Here is a 22073-nt window from a genome sequence, read left to right as displayed (position 1 = left end):
ACGCATAGCCCTCCTTACGCTATCTTTGACATCGTTTAGCTTCTGTTTGTCTGAGAGATTTTGGTTGCGTTTAAACATGGAGTGAAGCTCTCTTTGCTTTTGCAGTAATTTCCTAACTTTGTTGTTTAACCACGGTGGGTTTTTCCCGTCCCTCGCAGTTTTACTCGGCACGTACCTGTCCAAAACGCAATTTACGATTGCCTTAAACTTTTTCCATAAACACTCAACATTGTCAGTGTCGGAACAGAAATTTTCGTTTCGAGCTGTTAGGTAGTCTGAAATCCGACTTCTATTACTGTTGCTAAACAGAGAAACCTTCCTCCCTTTTTTTATATTCCTATTAACTTCCATATTCAGGGATGCTGCAACGGCCTTATGATCACTGATTCCCTGTTCTGCTCTTACAGAGTCGGCTCTGTTTGTTATCAGTAGGTCCAAGATGTTATCTCCACGTGTTGGTTCCCTGTTTAATTGCTCGAGATAATTTTCGGATAGTTCATTCGGTATAATGTCACTCGATGCTCTGTCCCTACCACCCGTCCTAAATATTTGAGTGTCCCAGTCTATATCTGGTAAATTGAAATCTCCACCTAAGACTATAATATGCTGAGAAAATTTATGTGAAATGTATTCCAAATTTTCCCTCAGTTGTTCTGACACTAATGCTGCTGAGTCGGGAGGTCGGTAAAAGGAGTCAATTATTAACCTAGCTCGATTGTTGAGTGTAACCTCCACGCATAATAATTCACAGGAACTATCAACTTCTACTTCACTACAGGATAAACTACTACTAACAGCGACAAACACGCCACTACCGGTTGCATGCAATCTGTCCTTTGTAAACACCGTCTGTGCCTTTGTAAAAAATTCGGCAGAATTTATCTCTGGCTTCAGCCAGCTTTCTGTACCTATAACGATTTCAGCTTCGGTGCTTTCTATCAGAACTTGAAGTTCCGGTACTTTACCAATGCAGCTTCGACAGTTTACAATTACAATACCGATTGCTGCTTGGTCGCCGCATGCCTTGACTCTGGCCCGCACTCTTTGAGGCTGTTGCCTTTTCTGTACTTTCCCCAGGCCATCTAACCTAAAAAAAAAAACAACCAGTCCACGCCACACAACCCCTGCTACCCGTGTAGCCACTTGCTGCGTGTAGTGGACTCCTGACCTATCCAGCGGAACCCGAAACCCCACCACCCTATGGCGCAAGTCGAGGAATCTGCAGTCCACACGATCGCAGAACCGTCTCAGCCTCTGATTCAGACCCTCCACTCGGCTCTGTACCAAAGGTCCGCAGTCAGTCCTGTCGACGATGCATTTACTCATTATCACTTTACTTTTTACTACAAAGAGAGTAAGAGTATTAAAATGGTTACATTTGTCTGAAAAAATCTACTTCAGTGCTTAAGCAAAATTTCACTTCCGCATTTCTACTTCGTAAATCATACAGTACCTTTACCTGCACTTTAAAAGTTAGTTCACAACAGTTCTTTTCAGATATTTATTCAAAGATGAAAATTTGTGCTCGTAGATGTTCAATACAACACTTCAAATGTTTTTATAACAGGTTTACCCGGAATAATCTAACACAATAAAGGACCCTATTTACGTGAACGGTAAGGGATAAAATAATCACATGAGCCAAATTTTATATTGAACACAACAATTAATCAAAAAAGTTAATTTTGAATTAATAGTTCACGCCTCTACCGTTCTAATTATACAGTACGTAACCCGCTGACGGTAGGTATTTGGTGTGGTCTATAGTAATGGTGGCCACACTACTCAGCGCACTACTTTCGTGTATCTTGATGCGTGGACTAATTAATTCTTTTTGACGTCGTTTTAATGTCCTTAACATAGGCCAAAAACTTATACCAGTGCCACAATAATTCAGCAGTCGTCATCCGAGGCTATTGTGCAAAAATTTTCAGGTAAGGCTTTGCCTGCTACATTCGAGTGTTGCGTCCTTCACTGCTGCATACAGACTGTGTTCTCTCGTTGCCACTCGCTCTATAAGCACCGCACCAAAAACCACACTCACCTTTTACGCTTCCCACAGTAACTTCCCACAGTAACAGAAGCACTCCATCTTTTACATAACATATCCTGAATATTGTCCCGAATGACAATTTGTACAAATCTATAAAATTTCGTTCAAAAACATTTTCAAGTCATTAATCCATGACAAAATATTATTTAGGTAATTATACATTTCACATCATTTCTTTACATAAATTACACACAAATATTAGGGAAGCATTCTAACATCGCTTGTATCACACGTTCCTAGTAGTCTTTGTGTATCACAATTATATTACGACAAACCTTAAAGGCAAAAAATTCAATATATTAGATGACTGACTGAGTAATAGTGTTACTCCCTGTACAAGTCCTAGATGTTTGTATGTATAGCCTCTAGCTTTTATAACATGTTTATTACATTCTCAGGCTAAGGTTTTGTCGGAAATATTCCTTAGCTGCGCATGAAAATCTGTTACATGACTATATGTGAGCCGCGCATGCCCACATATCGCTTCAGGCTGTTCACTGAACGTATGTGATTTTTGTCTCTTAGCAACGGATTTCGTCGCGTCCCACGGTGGGGCAGCCTGGCGGATCATTGAAGGCATGTAATCGCACAAGCAGGTCTCTGCCGGGTCTTATCTCACTGGCAGTTCCGGATGCTAACAGCGGCCGCTGGCCTAGCACGGGGTTCGGTCGCCATGATGTGATTCACAATCGTTTAAAGTGAAGAACAATCACTGCTTCCCTATACCTTCGCGGTCATGGGTTACGTCTTCTGAGTTCCGATTTCTACTGCCTTCGGTGGTGAATGTGGTCCTGATAGCACTATTCATATCGCAAAGGTCCAGCATAGAAAGAAAAAGTGAACAGCTTATTTTATGTATGATTAAATGTTGGATGCGATTTGCGAAAAGCCCCATTCATTTGCTGAGCCCTTGTCAATAAAATCTGATTGGGGTTCCCACTTATGGTTTTGAGTAGATCTCGGTAGTGGCTGTTATCTCGGTTTGTGTTTTTAACGTGGAAAAGCATCCGTGGTAATCCGAACATACACGAGTTATTTTTAAGATAGTTGTAAAGTTATTACCGTATTAAACACAGAAAATGATTGTTTAGAATGTGTGTGTGTCTTACTTAGAACGCTTTGGCGACCAAAGTCTAAAGAAATCTTTTCTATTTAAAGTACTCGTGCGTTGAATCTGTAAATCTGTATGTACCCTCTTGTCAACATGTTTAGATGTTCAAACCGTTTTAAAACATTTGTATCTTTAGTCGCCTGTTCAAATGTTCAGCATAAATCTTTTCTGTTCAAATGTAACGTGTCAGTACATGAAATTACAACATTAAAGTAATAACAAATAAAATGTCAATAACGACCATAACTCCTGACATAGACCCTCTTTCTGTCGATGTATCTTGAAGGCTCGTTAACATGGAAGGTCTTGCATCCTTGACGAGATTTCTCTAGTTTCTGAAAAATGCCAGTCAGTGGATATCGTCACGTTGTTGTCGAGTACAGATGTGTCACCAAGAACTTAAAAGAAAATTGTATTTACGTATTGTGGAAAAATTACTTTTGATATAAGGACCACTTGAACTGAATCGGTAGGGCACACAACAGGAGTTCCATCGACCGACCCATCGGTGGCGAAGCGTTTCTCTCAGGTACTATCGTACGGGAAGTACTTGATTTATGCGAATCGGTTAATGCTGTTCAGTAAAGGACAATACAATGCCAATTCTCACATTTTATAAGAGGAATAATAGGTCCGCACTGCACAAGGTTGATCACGTTTAGAGCATCAGTATCTCTATTCCCCTACTGAGATGCCAGTGCAGCTCCAAAATTACATGTAGGGATTGTCTGAAGTAGAAAAGAATGTAAGTGCACTGTCTGACAACAGGATCACAGCCAAAGGAGTACCATAACAAGTAAGAACTGAACATCAAAGGGAAAATATCCTGCACCAATGAATACTGACCATTCATGTTTAAAGTAATACGGCGCACATTCAAACCAATATTTCGTTATGGACATGCGTTATTAGGACTTTTTTTCCTACCTACTACCAGTAGTATCTCCTATAATAATATCGGTCATTTCTAGCAAACAGCGTCTACAAACAGTGATGTTCAGTGTTTGACGTTCGCCTCCTTTATTACCTCATTGATGGTCCGCGGTGTCCACGTACTGCATTGGTACACTGGCTGTAAAAGTGGGGGGGGGGGGGGGGGGGGGGCGTGGAAGTTCAACAAAGACTTCTTTAAATGACGTAGCTGACAGCTACACATTTGCGTTTCGCAGCTCGTTACTTTCACTGTTCACAACCTATAACACAATAGCTTAGACCCTATATACCTTTTGTTGTTTCATTTAGCTTTCTATTTTTTTCAACATCCCATCGTTTAACTTCTGTAATTAGTGTACGGTTAATTCGATACTGTAATGAAATATAATCTCTATAATGATATGTTTTGTCTGTCTTACATAACTTCTTTGGGTATTTTTAAAATGAAGTAATTTTATTTAAATAATTTTGTTCACATGTTTAGTTCTAAAAATGGTTCAAATGGCTCTGAGCACTATGGGACTCAACTGCTGTGGTCATCAGTCCCCTAGAACTTAGAACTACTTAAACCTAACTAACCTAAGGACATCACACACATCCATGCCCGAGGCAGGATTCGAACCTGCGACCGTAGCAGTCGCACGGTTCCGGACTGCGCGCCTAGAACCGCGAGACCACCGCGGCCGGCACATGTTTAGTTATTGTTATATAAACTGCTGACCTTCACTTAGGATTCTTAGTTAGCTTGTATGTAAAAGGTGTAGTGGTTCCCCTCACGAACGGAAATGTGTAGCGCGCGCAAATTGTGGTTGGTTAGGTAGAAAAGGTGGAACCAAGAGTCTGTCGAGGACGAGATACCAAACTGTGCACTGCCATGTAAAATTTGTATACTGTGCTGGTTCCGAGAGAGGCCTTTTCTGCCACTTTCCAAGGCCTCGGATGGATGGATAAATAACTGGAACGATTCTGGAATATGTATCCATCATCGCCACCAAGAAGGGACAGAGTCCAGCAATTTTGCCTGCAAATCCATCTAGCAACATGCAGTTGCCACCACATTGCTCAATCACTGTAACGGAATACTATAATAATGTACAGTGAAGGATCAGCTTAATGGATGTGTTCGTGTGCTCAAATATAAGGTAACTTATAACTGTATTTATGTACCTACCTCGATTTTTTCCCTATCACAACATCTCTCAGGTTCCTCTCCATTTGAACTATGAATACCGAGTGTCCTAGTTTGTGGAAAAAATGAAAGCCTCAGAACTTTAAATAATGTTGTTTGATCTTTGGTAAGACGGGAGTGTTCAGATTTCTGTGGATTTAGTGAAATTGTGGGAGGTAGTAAATGTAGTCTTGTGAAAGCTTCCCAGGGATGGAAACAGTCTAATTTAAAGTTTTGTGGAGTTTCAAAGTCACCTATTTAATCATTTACTTGAAAGTAAAAGATTGTGGTAATAAAGACAATTTGCAGTTTCTTTTAAAGATTAAAAGCTTTTAAAACTGAGGCTTATAAAGTTTTGCTTAGTTAATGATTATAGTACTGCCTGTAGTAAATTTTAAAAGGTGAGTCAGTTTCTCGTAAATTTGTCAACATTGTGTCTCACTGTAGTAAAAGTCGTGAACTGCATCTATGGGAATCTATATACTCATGCTTGCTAAGCATTTTTTTTTGGGGGGGGGGGGGCAGAAATTGAAAGTGCATATTAATAGTGTAACATAATCCACAGGTTATCCTTTACCACTATTTATGAAAACAATAATTTCTTTATTCAAAAGACAGTCAGAAGTAACCTGTTAGTCAATTCCATTTAACTTTCATTCTAAACAGAATAGTATTTAGTTGAGAGATACTTAACCTGTGACCAGTTCATAATTTTGCAGTGAACTACATTTATAATTTCATTCCAGCTATAAAAATGTTTGAACAATAATACTGAACCTATGTCCAATTAATGATTCTGCAAATAATTTTTGCTGCTGTAGCTGTTAGCTTCAATCTTACCGTAAACATATGTATGTGTCAGAGTTCATTGCACTCGCGTGGGGCCAAGTATAGGTTGTGTTTGTCCGTTAAAGTTACTAATACCTACTTTCTTAAACGAGAACGTTAATCTTCTCTTGCCTAATTAGGCTGGCGACCGTTTTCCTTATTCTTTAAACAGTATAGCTAGGTAAAACATTATTTGTTACTGTTCAAATATTTACGTAATTCTGACTTTCATTTCCGATAAGCTAACCCCGTTAGTTACAACTCGGTCAACATAACAAAATTCCTCTCAGAGGGTAACACTGCTCTGTTGCTTTATACCATAATTGCTTTAACAAGATAGTTTCATTTCACAACCTGCCTCCAACTTTAGGGTTATGATATAGCAATAGCAGACAGGAGTGTTAGAAACCCCCCTCCCAATTCTACTATAATTAGTCCTGTTCATCCTGTTTACCTGAAATTTTCTCCCTGATTGATAATTGACATCAAAATTTCTCCTGCGATCTTCCACTGAAGGATTCCCCCTCTCCACTTTATCAACAGTTTTCTAACTTTATGTGGCAGCTTAGTTTCTAAGCCAGTAATTATTGATTCACTACCTAGCTCTTTGTCCACATATTTCAGTTTGTTTATCCAAAGCTGACAGAAACGTTCGACAGTCCCATTCCTAGAGTCAAATCTCTCTCCTGCCGAAAACCCACTCAAAATTCTCTGCTGCTTCTCTTTGGACCAGTGTTTACCTAAAAATGCTTTCTCAAAGCTTTTCCACGATGTACAGCTATCAGCTACCTGATTTTCCCATCCATGAGCACCCCCTTTCAAAAAACTTCTCACAAATGACGTTTTCTCTTTGTCATTCCATGTTTCAGGCAAATCATTAAATTATCTAATGAAATCCACTGGGTGCACTTCCACATATGGTTCAAAATTATTAAATTTCTTACGACTAGCAAATGAATATCTGTTTGGGATACTACATACACTATGCTTTAGAGTTTGTACCTCTCCCAACTTTTTCTTTATTTCTGCCAATTTCGAATGTACATTTTCATTTACTTTTACCAGTTTTTCCTCGACATCTACTGCACACTTGGTTTCTACCTCTGTTTGTAAGTAATTTTTAACCTCATGTATTTGGTTCTCAAGTTGAACTCTGTTTTCCCCACAAAATTTCCTGGATGCTTTGACTTCATCTTTACGCTGTTTTTCGGAAGTCTCTACCCTTCTACTATCACGAATCTTCTTTCTCTCAGCTAAACATTTACTACTCATTAATGTTAATTTCTCATTAGTATTCTGTACTACTTTATCTTTTCAACTAAATCTTCTCTTACTGCCTCAGCCTTCTTATTTAATTCGGAAAACTTAGAGCTAACTACCTTAGTTTCCTTTTTTATTTATTTCTTCAGTTCATTTTTTAAGCTAGTCATGTCAGCTACTACTAATGTCTACTTTCATACTACTAATGTCTTCTTTCGCACACATACTATTCATAATTTTCCTTAACGTTGATTCCACTTTACCGTCTGCCATAAACATATGCCCTTGCTGACTTTCTCTACTAGATTCCTCCTCCTTAAACTTAACGAACTAAACCACTTGACTACTGTTTTTGTCCATTTCGCTCACATCACCATATAATGTATATGATGCTTTTATCATTCCCTCTACAATACGACTTTCGCCCCCATCATTCCGAGTTACATTCATGTCTCATCTAAAACCACTGTCATCTGCAGAATCAGTCCTCATTAAGTCTTCTGTTCATTTCATGTATTTAAAACCACTGCCATCTACGGAATCAGTCCCCGTTAAGTCTTTGTGTTATTTTAAAAACTTAACTCCCACAGCTTCGTTATCAGTTTTGTTGTCAATTCTTGTCCATCACACTGTAATGTTCGTTAAGGCTACTTATTATGTATCACTAAATATAAAACAACTTTTGCTATGAAATTACCTCATTCTTATTCACTCTTCTTCCGCTGCTCTGCTGCTGCGGTTGTCATCTGCACAGCTGCTGTAACTTGTAATTCTCTCAGCAAGACGTCTTGTTTATCCCAATCAGCTGTGTCCAGCTGTGTGCTGATTAGCTGCTCCTGTACTCAGTGGCTGCTTCCATAGAACCCACTCACTGTTTGGTTGCTGTTATACTGTGGCCATGAAACCCATGCACTGATTGGATGTAGAACTTTCTTTGGTAAAATCATTGCACTGTAAACCGCTCTTGAGTTCACTATTAAAAGTTCATGAGTCCTAGTTTATTGCTTCCAATTACAGTAATCCTCACACACAAGGGCACTTGCTTTATTTCTTCGTTGATGGTCCTCGCTTTCGATGTACTGTGTTGCTACACTGGCTGAAAAATGGGGCGAGGGAGAGGGAGAGGGGGAGGTGGTGGTAGTTCAACACTGACTGCTTTAAATGACGTAGCCGATTGGTGCACATTTGCGTTTCACAGTTCTTTTCTTTCACCCTTCACAACCCCCAATAATACACAGTTATTTGGCCAGTGCACTATTGTTTAACTTCCGATAAGTCTCAATAATATGTTGCAAGCAAAGATCCACATACTGCTACAATACCTTACTGTTGGGCATCTATGAGCAGTAAAACCTAACCACACAGTTCTTGCCACGTAATGCAGTATGTATTGAACAGACACTGTCATTTTTTAGAACATGGCCTATTGCACTTATTTCACAGTTAAGCGGATATATTGTTGTTGATCTAACCAATATAGGTTTCTTGTATGAGACTTGACGTGGACTGACTGTCTCGGGACCAAAAATCGGGCCCTTATATATCAGCACAATAATAGGCACTGAATCTACACTTCGTTCGATGTTTAATTTACAGAAATTACAAGTAAAACTTAATTCTCTCAACTAACTCCATAAATGGAAAAGCTTCATCTTTTAACAATTCCTTATACTATAAAGATTAAGCTGTATTATGGGTTTAAATCATGAAATTTACAGATATCGTTATGCTAACAATTCTTTTTGAAAACTGTTAATAACTTTGGAATTAATTAAGGGCTGGCTTTGCGAAGATGTTTTCGAATAGAGCCAAATGGATCCTTTAAGAATACTGTCAACTGTCCCTCCAAAGTTTATAATTAGTACAGAATTTATATTTGTTTATAAATCAAGAATGGAATTTATGTTTCGAAACCATTATTGATTTCACCCTATAACAAATGATACTAACTAGGCGTAGTCGAAATAAAATAGAAAATCAATTACGTACATAAAAATAAGCACACAATTATATCTGGTGCTATTTTCTTTAAAACTGAGGGCCAACATTTCTGTTTTATGAAAATGCAGATTATACTCACGTATGATGATGGTGATTAGTCATATATGAAAAAATGAATTTTAAGGAAGCAGATGGCAAAACAAGAAGGGAAGTAAAAGTATTCCAACATGCTTCGTCACAATTACGAAATGTGGAATATTAAATGATACAACCTTTGCTGAAGAATACGTTTCACATTTGATTTTAATTTGAAGTGAACAAACGCGCTTACAAACCTGGGGTACCGTTTCTTACAATTAGTCCTTCTCATGGGCCATATATTTTCTTCTGTCCTTCCTATGGCACTAGTTGTGCCTTTCACCGTCGATAGTCGACTCCATATTCCTCGCTGTTTACATCTGTGGTTACAGTTTTGGGTCTCTCTTCATGACGAAGTTCATTAAAAGATGTATAGATACACATTAAGTCATATGCAAGTGTATAACGTGTTTAAAATGGAGTGATTAAGGCCTCCTAAACCTAAGTCGACTCTGGATACATTTCTCTTTGCGATAATCCGTCCACAACGAATAATTTTATTTTAAAAAGGCGTCTGAAGGATCTTTTATTACACACAGTTTTCATTTCAGGTTTTGGTTCACATCTGGCGTACAAATCCAAACGTAGTAACCAAGAAAAAATGATATTCTAATGCACTCTATATTGGAGTGTGACATTAGTAGATATACGAATAATAGTGGTAAAAAAAACTCTGAATTATTCACACCTTGTACTGCTAAGAGTACTTTGTCAATAAGTTGCAATAATAAACTATGGAAATTGCGTTTTGTTTTATCAGTACCACCGTTTCGACCTGTTGTGTTGCCATTCATGTACAACATTCCGGGGGGTGTTTACCCACACACCACTTTTGTAACCCAGCATGCTCTACAGAGTGTCGATATGTTGCCTTGGCCTGCTCTATCGCCACAACTGTCCCTAATCGATTACATATAAGACATCATTGGGCGACAACTCCAAAGTCATCCGCAAACAGCATTAACCGTCCGCGTATTAACAGACTAAGTACAACATAGCTGGAACTCCATACCACTAAGTGACATCCGACTCCTGTCCAACACAATTCAAGCACTTTTGCACGCATGCATCCAACATTCTGCCTTCTACACCGATTTTTAATGTATCAGTATTTCAGATTTTCAAACTCTCGCATACCTTTCCCTGTGGTCTTGCGGTGTTAATCACTTAAATGTGTTACCTAGACAAATTTATGCTCGAAATTTCGTCACTCTGCATTATTTGTTTTTTGATGTTGTGGTTTCTTTCGTTCAGTGTATAATCTCCTTTCCAGATATTATCCAACTGCTCTTTCGTGTAGTTTGCCATGTTGTTGTCGTTGTATTCAGTCCAGAGACTGGTTTGATGTAGCTCTCCATGCTACTCTATCCTGTGCAAGCTTCTTCATCTCCCAGTACCTACTGCAGCCTACATCCTACTGAATCTGCTTAGTGTATTCATCTCTTGGTCTCCCTCTACGATTTTTACCCTCCACGCTGAACTCCAGTATTAAATTGGTGATCCCTTGATGCCTCAGAACATGTCCTACCAACCAATTCCTTCTTATAGTCAATTTGTGCCACAAACTCCTCTTCTCCCCATTTCTATTCTAAACCTCTTCATTACTTATGTGATCTATCCATCTAATCTTCAGCACTCTTCTGTACCACCACATTTCGAAAGCTTCTATTCTCTTCTTGTCCAAACTATTTATCGTCCATATTTCACTTCCATACATAGCTACACTCCATACAAATGCTTTCAGAAATGACTTCCTGACACTTAACTCTATACACATTCTTAACAAATTTCTCTTCTTCAGAAACGCTTTCCTTGCCATTGCCATTTCCTATCTACTTCGACCATCATCAGTTATTTTGCTTCCCAAATAGCAAAACTCCTTAATTACTTTAACTGTCTCATTTCCTAATCTAATTCCCTCAGCATCACTCGACTTAATTCGACTACATTCCATTATCCTCGTTTTGCTTTTGTTGATGTTCATCTTATATCCTCCCTTCAAGACACTATCCATTCCGTTCAACTGTTCTTCCAAGTCCTTTGCTGTCTCTGACAGAATTACAGTGTCACTGGCGAACCTCAAAGTTTTTATTTCTTCTTCATGGATTTTAATACCTACTCCGAACTTTTCTTTTCTTTCCTTTATTCCTTGCGCAATATACAAATTGAATAACATCGGTGAGAGGCTATAATCCTGTCTCACTCCCTTCCCAACCGATGCTTCCCTTTCATGTCCCTTGACTCTTATAACTGCTATCTGGTTTTTGTACGAATTGTAAATAGCCTTTCGCTCCCTGTATTTTACCCCTGCCACTTTTAGAATTTGAAAGAGAGTATTCCAGGCAGCATTGTCAAAAGCTTTCTCTAAGTCTACAAATGCTACAATCGTAGGTTTGTCTTTCCTTAATCTTTCTTCTAAGATAAGTCGTAAGGTCAGTATCGCCTCACGAGTTCCGACATTTCTACGGAATCCAAACTGATCTTCCCCGAGGTCGGCTTCTACTAGTTTTTCCATTCGTCTGTAAAGAATTCGTGTTAGTGTTTTGCAGCTGTGGCTTATTAAACTGATTGTTCGGTAATTTTCACATCTGTCAACACCTGCTTTCTTTGGGATTTGAATTATTACATTCTTCTTGAAGTCTGAGGGTATTTCGTCTGTTTCATAAATCTTGCTCACCAGATGGTAGAGTTTTGTCAGGACTGGCTCTCCCAAGGCTGCCAGTAGTTCCAATGGAATGTTGTCTACTCCGGGGGCCTTGTTTCGTCTCAGATGTTTCAGTGCTCTGTGAAACTCTTCACGCAGTATCGTATCTCCCATTTCATCTTCATCTACATCCTCTTCCATTTCCATAATATTGTCCTCAAGTACTTCGCCCTTGTATAGACCCTCTATATACTCCTTCCACCTTTCTGCTTTCTCTTCTTTGCTTAGAACTAGGTTTACATCTGAGCTCTTGATGTTCATACAAGTGGTTCTCTTATCTCCAAAGGTCTCTTTAATTTTCCTGTAGGCAGTATCTATCTTACCCCTAGTGAGATAAACCTCTACATCCTTACATTTGCCCTCTAGCCATCCCTGCTTAGCCATTTTGCACTTCCTCTCGATCTAATTTTTGAGACGTTTGTATTCCTTTTTGCCTGCTTCATTTACTGCATTTTTATATTTTCTCCTTTCACCAATTAAATTAAATATTTCTTCTGTTACCCAAGAATTTCTACTAGCCCTCGTCTTTTTACCTACTTGATCCTCTGCTGCCTTCACTACTTCATCCCTAAAAGCTAACCATTCTTCTTCTACAGTATTTCTTCCCCCTTTCATGTGAATTGTTGTCTTATGCTCTCCCTGAAACTCTGTATAACCTCTGGGTCTTTTAGTTTATCCAGGTCCCATCTCCTTAAATTCCCACCTTTTTTCAGTTTCTTCAATTTTAATCTACAGGCCATAACCAATAGACTGTGGTCAGAGTCCACATCTGCCCCTGGAAATGTCTTACAATTTAAAACCTGGTTCCTAAATCTCTGTCTTACCATTATATAATCTATCTGATACCTTTTAGTATCTCCAGGGTTCTTCCATGTATACAACCTACTTTCATGATTCTTAGACCAAGTGTTAACTATAATTAGGTTGTGCTCTGTGCAAAATTCTACCAGGTGGCTTCCTCTTTCATTTCTTAGCCCCAATCCATATTCACCTACTATGTTTCCTTCTCTCCCTTTTCCTACACTCGAATTACAGACACCCATGACTATTAAATTTTCGTCTCCCTTCACTATCTGAATAATTTCTTTGATTTCATCATACATTTCTTCAATTTCTTCGTCATCTGTGGAGCTAGTTGGCATATAAACTTGTACTACTGTAGTAGGTGTGGGCTTCGTGTCTATCTTGGCCACAATAATGCGTTCACTATGCTGTTTGTAGTAGCTTACCCGCATTCCAATTTTCCTATTCATTATTAAACATACTCCTGCATTACCCTTATTTGATTTTGTGTTTATAACCCTGTAGTCACCTGACCAGAAGTATTGTTCCTCCTGCCACCGAACTTCACTAATTCCCACTATATCTAACTTTAACCTATCCATTTCCCATTTTAAATTTTCTATCCTACCTGCCCGATTAAGGGATCTGACATTCCACGCTCCGATCCACAGAAGGCCAGTTTTCTTTCTCCTGATAACGACATCCTCGTGAGTAGTCCTCGCCCGGAGATCCGAATGGGTTACTATTTTACCACCAGAATATTTTACCCAAGAGGACGCCATAATTATTTAATCATACAGTAAAGTTGCATGCCCTCAGCAAAAATTACGGCTGTAGTTTCCCCTCGCTTTCAGCCGTTCGCAGTACCACAACATCAAGGCCGTTTTGGTTAGTGTTACAAGGCCAGATCAGTCAATCATCCAGACTGTTGCCCTTGCAACTACTGAAAAGGCTGCTACCCTTCTTCAGGAACCACACGTTTGTCTGGCCTCTCAACAGATACCCCTCCGATGTGGTTGTACCTACAGTACGGCTATCTTTATTGCTGAGGCACGCAAGCCTCCCCACCAACGGCAAGGTCCATGGTGCATGGGGTTGGGGGTGGGAGGGAGGTGTTGCCATCTCTGATATAATTACAATGTAATGGACTAAACTCTTCATTTCTTCTCCCTGAAGCTTAATTCCCTTTTACAGTTTCTTCTTGATTGCTTGTTCAACGTGCAGAAGCTAAACACTTCCCCACTGCTGCTTATCGTTACAATAATAAGCGCTGTATTTCACAGAATATTAACAAATACTTCTTAAACGTAACTGCAATTTAGGCATATTAAATATTATTTTGTGAAGAAAAAGCATTCTCCGAACATGTATAAATACAGAAAGAGCAAAAAAATGTTAATTCAGTTATATTGTTACCTTTACAGGATTAATTTAAAACATTCGAAACACCGCCCCTACCAGAGTATGAGAAATGAGATATCGTAGGAGCATCGCCGACTGTATAGTGCTGGTTAGGAAGAGCTGAAGGCCACTAAAGAAAATCACAGTTATTTGACCTTAACCTAGAAATAAAATGCAGTAACGGAAAAGGTAGGAATTTTCAAAAGAGAATTTACAGAACTATAGACTTAAATGTTAAAGAATGGAATCTGAACGACGCACAGTCATATGAGTGGCCAAACACATCACGGACAGAGCACACTAGGAATGGTCTAACCCTTGATCATCCTTTTTCCCAATTATATTTTGTGATTACATTTCATTTTACTACATGATACATCTCTCATCTATTTTTCCTACCATCCAGCTGTGCTGCAATTTTAAACTTGTAAAAATTCAAATAAAACTACGTTTATTGGCCACTTCTAGATGCACAGCACTAGAGAGCTAACGATAAATGTTGTTTGCAGAAAGAGGTCGAATTATCCACCCACACGTCCTAGGAAGGCTTCATGCATTTTATTTATAAAACTCAGGATCGGTCAGACTCTGTACTGTAAAATTCAGAAAAGCAAGTGAATAACAATAAAAAGGAATAAATGCAATACATATAATAATATAGTAGAACATATTAACATCAAATGAGTCAACTGCCATGCGACTAAAAATTTGAACCACAGCCATTGAGAAAGGTGAATGATGGGGAACCTAAACTTTAATTGTAATAACGATGTTGAAGAAACTTTTTTTGCGGATTTCTGACCCCACGTTGAGGTTTCTAAGATATTTAAATGCGCACAAAAGAAGTTAATAAACGCTGCAAGAAATTTAGAGTCCCATGCGAAAAAAAAATTATTTTCCACTAGCTGTATTTTAAGTAAAGTTGTTTTATTGGCCGTAATTTCAATATCTGATTGAGTGGATCACTAAGTGCTTACAAAAGCAACAGTGACGTACATGTGGATTCGTATGCTGCCACGCTGTTACGTTCAAGCTGCCGTGTCTCTGTATGCAGTGAGGCACAAAATCTATAGCTACGTGACTTTTAAACGTTGCCTTTAATTGAAAGCGTTCTGAAATATAATGCGGAAGTAGGAAACAATGGTCTATTGAAGAACGCGCGGCTGTTCCGTGGGGCTTATAGGGTAACTGTCAGTTGTGAATTATACCACCGGAGGGACCTCAGGAAATTCAAGCCCAGCGATCCGTACAAATCCGGAGCATCTGAATAGGAATTCTTGCCAGTGTGAAACCAGAGAGCGGACGACTATACAAGGCTTTGAGGGCAGAACGAGTTCTGCGGGAAGTGCAGAAGCGCGGAGCCCGTCATTCTGAGAATGAAATGTCGACTCAGCGGAGTCTAGGAGAGCGAAACCGGCTTCCTCTGCCCTGGCAGGGGACAGCTGCTGTCGCCAGTGGATGAATGCGATTCGTAGGTCCCACACGGCAATTCCTGCCACTTAACTGTGCTGATGGTGTTTCAATCTCCAGGGGAATGTAGTTATTCAGCTGTCGTTCTCATTAAGCCGACCTTAGATCCGAGCGAATGTAAGCGAACACAGGCGAATGCACACTGGCTGACAATTCTCGAGCATTCGCTAGCATGCGCTTGCATCTTTGAATAGACTTTTACTTCAGAGGGAACGGGTAACGTGGGATGACGAACATAACTTACGAACGGTGTGTTATTGTTTTCTGGCACCAATAATCGTTACACAGGACACCGCACTCTATAGCTCGATACATAATCAGGACTGTACTAATTCTGATATGTACTGTATACGAGTCTTGCCCTTTGAAAGTAATTGACTATCGGAATTTTATTTCCACAGTTGTCTAGAGGTGACTTACTAATTCCAGAATAATTATAATCGATTCCGATAACATAAATCCTCCACCTCCTAGTCGTCTGTTAATACCTGTGAATTCCTGTATTGACGTAGCAGCTCAGTGTGCTGGTACTGAGTTCACAGTCTTGCGTTTGGATGGCAGCGTTGATGTTGAAAGTTGTCTGCCATGTTTGCAACGTTTATTAATGAACTTATTTCACTTGTCATTAATTCGTAGGTTCACTCAAATGGACGAGTCTTTAGTAAGCTGTCGATTCTAGCAAACATATCGTTAGCATAGTCTGTGAGGTGGTCGGATTGGACCTCTGTCTTTCTGTCCCATGAGCCAGTCAGGTCCATGGAGCATAAATACTAGCTGCTACTGTTACCATTTCTCCTCGTACAGCAAAGCTCAAAATTCCAACTTGTTTCACACGTTTCTGTGCAACTACCCTGTTTGTCTTTAACTCTGCACCCGTTTCATCAACGTTCCACATTCTGTAAGGGGGAAGAGGATGACAAGAATAAACATTTCTTAATTTTGGAACATTCTTTCAATTAAATGCCGTCATTTTTCACAGACTTATGTTTGCAGATTGTGTGATGGAAAACTTTCATCCGTCCAAATATCCCGAAAGTCAATCGGCCTCAGCTGCTTCCTTTTGTGCCCAAGATAATGGTATTTTCAGGTTAAATTATTTTGCAGAAATATACACGTAAACGTAGTTTCTCTCTGGTCGACAATTTTGCTTATTGTCACGATAAATGTCAAGATGTTATTTTCTGACTGTCTGAAAATAGTTTCATGTTTTTAGAGTAGCCACAAGTAACTTTCCCTTCCATTTCCTTTTTCGTTTTCATGAGTCTACAGAGGGTACGGTAAGAAATATTAAATTCCTTTTGTAATTTTGTTAACATAATAATAGCCCTGTCCTCCATTTTACAGAACCAAACTGGCTGATCCCTACAAACATCTAAATGTGTCCGGCCTTTTTATATTTTTCGTTTTTAATGATGCATATTGTTTATCTGCAAGTAAAAATTTAGACTGAGCAACCGTACAATACAAGAAGAAGGAAAGTACAAGCATTACATTATCCAGCATCGTAGAAAACCTACCTCACCACTAGCAGTAACGTTAAAACACCGTGTGGCAACATGCGCCACTTCTCACCACCCTATAAAACTCAAATATATTTCAAGAGAATCACTTTAAACTGAACTGATTTGTTTCTTATCTAAACTACAAAATGGAACATTTTATCACTTGTGAAATTTAATTTATGTCAGCAAATGCGTTAATATAAAACTATAAAACTTAATATAAAACTATAAATAGTACATAACTAATGACAATTTCGATGAAGGAAAGTCAACACGATGGAAAACATCTTCTAGCGCCAACTCCGACTACCACAGTGAAGATTCCACGCTGCTGAAGGTGCTTCTAGACGATGGGAGCACTTGACAGGATATTTCACGCAAAAATGCAGCTGTTGCAATGTACCCCTGTTGCAATGTGTCGTCTCTGCCCTACGTAAATGTGAAATGCTTGGAGATGGAACTGCGTATCTACTTCAAGACAGCAACCTGGAAACCTGCAACAACGGCATACTTCAGGCATCGTCTGCCGCAGTAGGCCCAACGGCTACCAGGCAAATACTGATTCCCACTCCTCTTGCACTTCATCAAATGTCCTGAAGAACACCAACAGCCGATCTGTTGTCACCAGACTCTCTTGTGGCCGCTGCAAGAGGTGCCAAGTCCGCTGTCAGTGGACAGCGCTTCCACGACCACGGAACTTCGATAGCGGGCAATATTTTCCTGCACCGTATCATGTACCCGCCAACTTCATGCGCTGAACCACTACGCCTCGACAGTATTTCGGGCGGTGCTCAATAACATGTGAAGAAATACAAAAATAAATAGCACTTGTACAGCGTAAGACTGATAAGGGTAACACAAGCCCTCAAGCAGCCAGCCCTCCCTCTCACGGAAGGGAGTGAAAAGTGAAAAAAAAACCAAATATATACGGATGGACAGTCACGAGTTATTTCATCAGCAGTCGTCACTGTCATCATACCTTTCTAAGCTGTGATGCGCATCAGGACCGGCGCATTGAAGAAGTGAAGGGCGTGGCGGAGCACCATCCTTCTGTGCTCGTCCCGTCCATCCCCCCTCCCTCCCCCTCCTCCCACAAACACCGGGGGCACTTACGACGAATCGAGCTATGACTACGGCCATGATGGACAATACTCAGGACGCGTTGCTTCCGAACTCAGAAGACGAGGAGTCCACAAAACCACCTTGTCGAGGACAGCCCAGAGAAAACAAATCAAGAGCTCTGACCTTACCGAGGTGGCAGAGGTTCACCGCGAGACAAGAAGGCCAAGCAGACGCCCGCTCCTGACGCTTACGGTTTAGTCAAGCCACGAAGACCTGAACGCATAATGCAGTTATCCAAGTCGGTGACAGATGAAGTCTCCAATGGCTTCGCCGCATAAAAGACGCCCCTGAAGACAATAATAAATGATTGCGTAGCATTGTTGGCCGGGAGGCCCCAGTCGGCGCAGTTCGCCCGCCGGATGCAGGACTTACTTCAGGCCGGGAATCGAACCTGTGTCTGCTGCATGGTAGGCAAACACGTTACCACTCGGCTAAGAAGGCGGACCACGCCACCGCGCCCAAGATGGATCCTGTTTTTTCCACCGACTGTATCGCATTTCGAAGAGCCTTATCGCCAACTCCTCCAAGTTATCAGAAGCTGGACGCCGTCCTTTTACAATGCGAATATGGCTGACAAGGGTCCTACCACCGAGTCACACAGGACGCGTCTGAAGGCAGATCCCATTTTTATACGCACGCCTCCAAGCCGGATCGCGTCCTGAATGTCGCGCTGCTTGACCTACCGTTCCACACGGAGCTGAACACGTCCGACAACACCTCGTTGTCGGAAGGTGTGTGCAAATCCGTTAAGCTGTCAAAAAAGGAAAACATTTTTGTCTACGATTAGACGTGTGTCAGTTGTTTGCGTTCTCTATTCTTTACATTGTTTCTACTTTACTATCACTTGTTTATACTGTTTTGTGGCAAAATAATCGCAACCTTGCTAAATTTCCTTCTCTTACTTTAATTTTGGACGCCACTGTATATTCTGGTGCATTCTTGGAAACGAGCCAACAGCTAGCCCCTCGGCCTTTCCTGATACAGCGCCTTAACCAGGTAGAGTTACAGTTACTACTGAAAGGCAAAGTCAATACAAAATCTGTAACTCCAAAGATCCAGAGAACTAATGAGGAGAATAATTATTCTGTCACACCTTTCTCACTGACAGAATTCGAAACAGCAATATGCTCAATGATGAACAATAAAGCCGCAGGATTAGATGACGTAACAAATAAAAATGTTTGGACCAGCAAACAAGAAGTGGGTCCTAAATATGATGAGCACCTCTGTCTTAAGATAGCAAATACCAAAGATCTGGAGGAATATCAAAGTTGTGGCCCTACTAAAACCTGTGAAACAGCCAACAAATCCAAAAAAATTCCGAGTGATATCACTCCTGTGCCATCTATATAAAGTATTAGAGAGAAAGATCCTCAATCGAATCTCGGACCAAGTTCACCAAACACTGATCAGACAACAATCGGGTTTCCGCCCCGGGAAGTCGTGCTGTGGACAGATCTTGAATCTGACACAGCACATAGAAGATGGATATGAATGTGGGCAGATCACCGGCGTCGCTTTTGTTGATCTTACTGCCACATATGACACCATCAATCACAGGGAAATGTTAACAAAGATCTACACCACTACGAAAGACTTCCACCTAAAGCGTTTTATGAGATGTCTGCTACAAAACAGACATTTCTTTGTTACTCTACAAAACAGGAGGAGCCGATGGAGGACGCAGAGAAATGATATCCCCCAAAGAAGTTTGCTAGCCCCACAGTTGTATAATATTTACGCTAATGACCAGCCAGTTAGTCCTGTCACAACATCGTTCATTTACGCAGATGACACAGCACTTGCTGCGCAAGGTAGAACTTTCGAGTAGGTGGAAGAAAAACTCACAACAGGGTTTAAGAGACTATGTTACTATCATGACAGCAACTACCGGAATCCAAACTCTTCAAAAACACAAGTGTGTGCCTTCCATTTACGGACAGAGAGGCTCGGAGGAAACTAAGAATAACCTGGAGAGGATAACAGCTAACCCACTGTAACACCCCAAACTACCTTGGAATAAAGCTGGACCGTTCCCTCGCCTTCAAAGACCACTACACAGGAAACAAAAATGAAAGTCTGTGCTAGGAATAACATTATTAGGAAACTGCCCGGTAACAACTGGGGACCACATCCACATGTCCTTCGTACATCAGCCCTTTCTTTTGGCTTCTCCGCTGCTGAATATGCAGCACTTGTATGGCAGAACTCCAGCCATGACAAACAGGTAAATTTTGCCCTAAATGAAACAGGACGAATTGTAACCGGCTGCTTGCGGGCAACCCCTGTTAACATAATCTCCTATTTTATGGGCGTAGCACCTCCACACATCCGAAGGAGAATGGCAGCTGAAATAGAAGGAAAGAAGGAAGAGACAGACCAAACTACTGTTCGGAAGAGAACATCACCCACCAAGAAACAAATAGAGAATAAGTTTACTCCAGACAACGCAACCAATTCAGACAACACCTGCAAACCGTAGGATACAACTCTGGCATAGGTCATCATGAGAGAAAAATTGGGACAACCCCGAATAGAACTTGTTGCAGTTCGTCACCTCCCATACGAGAGAAAGAAGATCCTCAATAGACTGAGAATTGGAGTATCTCGGTGTAAGGTGCACATTAAGACATGGAGATATTTCTCAGGGGACGAAAAATGCGGTGAACCTCGAGACCACCGGCATCTATTAAGCTGCAGGAAACGATCAGAAACTGTTTCCATGGACGATCTGGTTGTCGGCAATGATAAGGAAGTGCCTGCAACGGAATTATGGGCAGCGCAGGGAGTATAAATATACACATACACTTTATATGTGTATATAATGTTTAATATGCTATGTTCTGGACATGTATAAATAAATAAATAAACCTCTGTATATTGAGAGTAAACAGAAAAAAAGCCAGTCGCCGTTTTATTTATTTCCACGACGCGTTTCGAAGGTTTAAACCTCCATCATCGGGTGGATTTACATTAGTAAGAATTACATTTGTGTGTGTGTTTTGTGTTACGATTTTTGGAGGAACTTGTGACACTGCCTGGTGGGGAAATAGTGTCTTGGTTTCCCCACCAGGCAGTGTCACAGGTTCCTCGAAAAATCGTAACACAAAACACACACACAAATGTAATTCTTACTAATGTAAATCCACCCGATGGTGGAGGTTTAAACCTTCGAAACGCGTCGTGGAAATAAATAAAACGGTAACTGGTAGCAGTGAACTTTTTGTTTCATTTAATGTCAGTAACAGTCACGGTAAAGCCTAACCTAAAAATGTTCACATTTAAAGAAAAAAGCAGTAAGAAGACGGGCAGAAGAAACCAGGTAACTGATGAAGTAATCGAAATTAGGGGAAACGAATCACATAAATTGACAGAATTCTGCTACCTGAAAGGCAACATGATGGGTGACTGACGAACGAAGAAGGACTAGTGCAGACAAGGACACCATTCTTGAATGACAAAAATGTTCCAGTATTAAGCATTGGCCTTATTTTGAAGACGACATATCTGAAAATGTTCGTTCTGTATTAAGCATGGGCAACAGTCTGAAGAAGAATTGTCAGAGAATGTTAGTTTGGGTCGTAGCATTGTTTGGAAGTGAACCGTGGGCTGTGGAAATAGGAAATAAGAATTGAAGCGTTCGAGATGTGGTACTACCG

This window comes from Schistocerca gregaria, chromosome 2, assembly GCF_023897955.1.
Source record: "Schistocerca gregaria isolate iqSchGreg1 chromosome 2, iqSchGreg1.2, whole genome shotgun sequence".
Taxonomy (NCBI): domain Eukaryota; kingdom Metazoa; phylum Arthropoda; class Insecta; order Orthoptera; family Acrididae; genus Schistocerca; species Schistocerca gregaria.
This window is presented reverse-complemented; position numbering follows the sequence as displayed.